This window comes from Pygoscelis adeliae, unplaced genomic scaffold (assembly GCF_000699105.1).
Source record: "Pygoscelis adeliae isolate BGI_AS28 unplaced genomic scaffold, ASM69910v1 Scaffold183, whole genome shotgun sequence".
Classification (NCBI taxonomy): domain Eukaryota; kingdom Metazoa; phylum Chordata; class Aves; order Sphenisciformes; family Spheniscidae; genus Pygoscelis; species Pygoscelis adeliae.
The window spans coordinates 1,300,790-1,306,241 of record NW_008824536.1 but is presented as its reverse complement, the minus strand read 5'-3'; the positions used below and the strand labels follow the sequence as shown (position 1 = coordinate 1,306,241).

Genomic DNA, 5,452 nt, shown 5'->3' with positions numbered 1-5,452 from the left:
CTGCGCCCCCTCGCGCTCCCGCCCGCGCGCCGCGGCCAAGCGCTTTGGGGCTGCTACTGTTGCTCGCGGCATTTACTGATGCACCCCCATCTCCCCCCCCAGCATCTCTCGTCTGCGCTCCGGCACCCCACCACCAAGCACAGCCGGACCCTGGGGCCACGGGGGTTTGCGCTGCTGCGGTTGGGCGTGATAGGTTTTAAGCAGAACAGTAATACCCCCGGCAAGCGCGCTGGTGCTTCACGCGGTCCTGGCTCTTTCTTCCTCCCGTGTAAAAGCACCCGCAGAACTAAGGTGCTTCCAATCCCTGGAAATACTGGAAAGTACAAAGCACCTTGACACCAAATGTATACTGAAACAAGTCCTAGGTGTACCCCACAAATGCAAAAAAAATCAGGTGTTTGTCTGGCAGTTGGCACCTGCTCTGTGTCGCTCATATCGTTTTGACCAGAATACAACCAATACAACTTCTAGGGACTGTGTTTTCTAAGGGATCAGAAGTAAGTAAACCCATCCACAGCTGAGGACTGTAGTCCTGCTAACAAATGCTTCTCCTCAGGCTTGAAGCCCTGTTGTTGACTTTAATGGCTTTCTAACCACCGCTTCCATAGTGGATTGCTTGGATGTCAACTGACATCCATACGAGGGGTAGGAAATATTTTCATTGAGAAAGCAGCTGGGTGGTAAATATGAGCTACAATAGCTATTGAAGCAAAAATATATCTGATAGTGCTAAAAGTGAGCAGAACTTCACAGATGAGTTTCACGTTTTGATTCCCAACAGAAGGTGAGTAACAGCAGTTTTATGGAAATAGGACAAAAATAGTTTGCCTAGTATTTAATTTGGACATGGAAATGTTACATAATTTTATGAGAATGCGATAAAAAGCAGTGAAAAAAACCTGTAAGAATCCAGAGAGAGTATATACGGCCGACGAAAGAGACTCTATATAGCTTTTGTAGGTTCTTCTATTTGCTCTGGATGTGGGTCTTTTTTAATGTCTAGGTTCATTTTCTTAAGACATATATATTTGCACGTATGTGTGTTTACATACATACAAACATCTTCATAACAAGTTATGAAAAAAGTAGAGAAACTAGGTTGTGGAAGAAGAGTAAAAAAGTGCATTCCCACTGGATAGCTAACTGCGAAACGAGTCCCGAGTTCACTGCATTTTACGTGTGCTACTGGGGTCCATCTGCTCTAGATGGACTAGAAGATGACTTTCAACAAAAATTTTAGGGCCAAAAGCATCAGTGCTCTGCGTCTGCACGAACCTTTGCTAAGCAGTGCATGTACGTACCAAGCACAGTCTAATTCACAATGAACTCTTTTCATGCTTTTAAGCATAGTCGTTTAATTCTGCTTATTTTAATGATAAACATCTAATTCCCAAGCTGACTATATTAAGTGAATGATGCTTATTCAACATGCATGCTCAGAAGCAGCGGAAAGCATTTCCCTTCGAATGTCAGTGGTGGTGTGCCTGAATGGTCTGCATGCCTGGGCTCCTCCAGCCAGTAATGCGTAATAGTCACCTCTGAGAAAGGCAGAACCCACATTTTCATCTTGAGGAGCTCCAGCAGAGTAAAAAGGAATCTCTGTACTTTTAAATGATGCACAAAATTTAGAAGTGGTGACATTTCTGTCAAAAAATTCATATGGACAAGTTACCTTTAAAAGACCTAACTTGAAAAGACTTGAGAAAAATTCCCTGCATCAAGAACTTTCATCAGTTTTTTCAGTGCGTGTATTGTCTGACAGTGTTGTGTTTAGTCAGTAATACCTACCAGCTCATGCACAGAAGCGCTAACATCAAGAATTATTTTGAGGATATTTTCTGGCTGCAAGCAGTTGCGGCACTTGATCCTCCTGACGTTGATCACTAGTGCTAAGCTTCAGGAAAACATTTAAGGACAAGCTTCACTTCAGTGCCTGAGGAGGTTTATTGACTTAGCATTCGGGACTCGTTTCAGAGGTGGGTACAGGCTCAGGGCTGACGAAAGTGACTACAGCCTCTTTGCCATCACTGATTTGGAGCCCATACCACACCGGGCAGCGCCACAGGAGAGAAGCTGTTGCCTCCATAGTGCGGCTGGTAACTCACACGTGTGTTTCCACCTACCCACTGCCTGAGTGACACTGTGTGCCAGCACCGAACAGGAATCAGGCTGATGCTGAAATGTATAAAGACCACACTGTCTGAAAAGAGAACATGGTCCTCACCTCTGGAAATGCCACAGAATACAACTTTCCCTTGCCTTCCATTCTAGAAACACTGTGGCTTCAGAAAGAAGTAACTCTTAGGAGAAGACAGCGAATCTGGAAAAGATCAGACATTTTAATGAAATAGACACTGCCCTGACTGCTTTCTAATTGGTTAAAACTGACAGCAAAGAAAACAAAGGCATTACTGCTTTTCTCTTACTTACAAAGTAGAATAAGTTTATAAGCCACGTATTTGTCTTCTGTTGATCAGAATCATTTAATTAATAATTTAATTAATGCCTGAAAGCCACTAAAGTAAGGCTTAATACCCTTAACAAGACATCATACTTTTAGTCAGAAAACCACACAATCTGGTATTTCTTAGAAAGATGAAGGATTTGTGTCATAGAAAAACAAATGGTATAAAATTAAGGAAACTTTAAAAATGCAGTGCAATTTTTGCTGTATCTGCTTTCCAAAGAATAAACAGACACTTTATAATCTTAACGTTTTCTGCTAAAATGCAGATGGTTACATTCTGCCTTCAGTTACACTCAGTAAACGTAGAATTCCACTTACAGAAAACAAAAAAAAGATTCAGCAATTTCTTCTTGTGAAATGTAGGGAGAAACAAAATGGCATGTATAAAACAAAGGCAGAAGTTTATGACTTAGAATGTGATGAAATCACTTCAATGATTAGGCCAGGTTTCCATGTTGGAAAACAGTATAATAATTTTAACTTTCTTTCATTGCCTTTCTCTGTACCTAACACAGTATCTCCCTTCTTTCCTCTCTTTTGTTGGCCTCAAATTGGTGAAGCGCACTGTTCAGAAAACATGCTTATTAACATGTTCAATATGTTCATCTCAAATACCACTTGAGTAAAAAGTACGGTAACAAAGTCAACAGCCCTTTTTCACCCACTGGTTGGGTTTTTTTGAGGAAAAATAGCATGTGGCTTTTTCACTCTGGATCTGATTAAGAGACGCCTCAGACGTAAGAGATACTCAGAATTCATGGATTTGAATTTTTCTCCAACTGCAAACCAAAATGTATGAATAATGTTGTTATTTGCAAGGCTGGTATAAATCTGGAAGAAGTCCACAAGGACTTGGTAACCGAGGAGTTTTGCCTCCTGTGTTCCTGTGACTGACTTCAGTTAAGCTATGTAGGTTCACATCAACAGAAGTAGAAGGATTGTATTTTTTTTCCTCAGAGGGAGACTTTTTGAAACATTACACAAGCTTTTAAGATCAAAACTTTATGTTATGATGAGCAACCTGATCTAACATCAACATTAGCCTGCTTTGAGCAGGGAGTTGGACCGGATTCCCTTCTGAGGTCCCTTCCAGCCTAAATTGCTCCATTCTGTAATTCTACAATTATTTAAAATGGGGCTCCATTCATGAGTGAGACAGTTGAACACTCCAGAATAAATTAACGTTATTGTTGATCTTGTGCTTTGATAAGGAAAGTGATCTGAATTTGCTTTTAAGAAAAGAAATCTACGTGTTCATTATCAGTTACGCTGAAGATGTAATTATACAAAATACAACAGTTTAGTACTGCTTTAGTTAGAAACATCAAGGAAGCGATACAAGTACAAAAATAATGATCTCTGATAACACAAGATGAAAAGAACATCTGTGTGAGTCAAATCAAAAATCATTCACCTCAATATCCTGTGTCAGACAGTGGCCAATAAGGATGCCTAGGGAAAAGCATAAGAGCAGACAAGCATTTACACGTCATCTCCCCATCTCTCGGCCCCCGCCATGCTGAACGCTGTTGTCACACAAGGGCTAGAGGGAGAAAGCAGACTGAGAGCTAGTAGGGAGGTACCTTTCAATGTTAATTTCAAGACTGCAGTAGGAGGTACAAATGTTGACATGTTTTTAAATTAAAATAACTTTAATCGATTTGCTTTAAATAACAATTTGCTTTCAAGCCCCACTCCTGTAGACATACATACTCAAGAAAACACTGAGTATCTGAACAGTCCTTTAGCAAGAAAAATCACCAGACAGGCACACGAAAACTACACAGGTGCATGAAGTTAAGTCTAGATACTTGCCAGGTCAGAGAATATAGCTGTGTACATCAATAAACTAGAGCAAGTTCAGCAGATGCCAGTGAGATGGTCAGGGGCTGGAGCTCAGGCCCCTGAGGAGAGGCTGGGAGAGCAGGGCTTGCTCAGCCTGACAAAAGCAGACTTTGGGGGACCTAAGAGGAGCCCCCAGTACCTATGAGGAAGTCATCAAGATGGCGAAGCCAGACTCTCCACAGTGGTGCATGGTGGGAAGACAACAACATAAATGCAAACAAGAGAGGTTCAGACTAGGTATAAGGAAAACGTTCCTCTCCCAGAAGCCAATCGAGCATGGAAGCAGGCTGCCCAGAGAGGGTGGGCAGTCTCCATCCTTGGAGGTTTTCACGAGCAGGCTGGGTAAAACCCTGAACAACTGCATTCGGCCTCATCAATGACCTCGCTTGAAGGAGGAGGTTGGCCAAGTGTCCTCCTGAGGTCCATTCTAACCTGAATTATGCCACAATCCTATGACTCTCAGTTGGTTACTATCCCATTTTGAAAGCACCCATGGCATGTTTTGCTTCTGGCCCAATCCTTTGATGTGGGAATTCTTTAAAATAAATAGGTCAATCAGAGCGTGGATTCAGACCCCGCCTTGCTTTTTACAATGGCATGTGCACACTATAGCGCTTTTATCCTTCACGTCTGCCAGGTACCCAGTCCTGCAATGGTTTGCCTATACGACAGTATGGGATGTTGTATATATTTTAGCCAAAATCAGAGACAATCTGCTATTTCAGAGTGAACTGGTGCAGTAAGCTTGTCTCCGGTTTCACTTACCCTTTGTTTACCCAAGGTGGTTGTACTGAAGTCCAAAGAATGACACAAGCAGGAAACAAAAGTGAAGGCAGACACACCCTCTATGGACTTTGTTTTTCCAGTAATACTTTCTCTTAGCTCATACGCCTCTGCTGTGCAGATGGACAGATCGTCTTTCCTTTGATAAACTGAGTTTTACTGAAGCTACGTGTTAGATCTTGTCTGAAAATATAACCTGGAAATCTTACAAACAAAACTATTATTCGCCATTGATTTTAACAATCTTGTATTCTGCCAGGATTTGTTATACGCTCTGGAAAAATCCATACTTTCAGTCACGCTCTCAGCTCTTTTGCACCATTGTAAATTCAGAGTAACTGCTGTTTTGCCACCACC

The 5,452-nt window shown here is 41.9% G+C and overlaps 1 protein-coding gene across 1 annotated transcript in view; it reads right to left on the bottom strand.

The window, feature by feature from the left end:
* The window catches only part of MYO1E (myosin IE), a 101,009-nt gene that overhangs the window by 94,946 nt on the left and 611 nt on the right, over nucleotides 1–5,452 (bottom strand). The gene's annotated exons all lie outside the window — the stretch shown is intronic.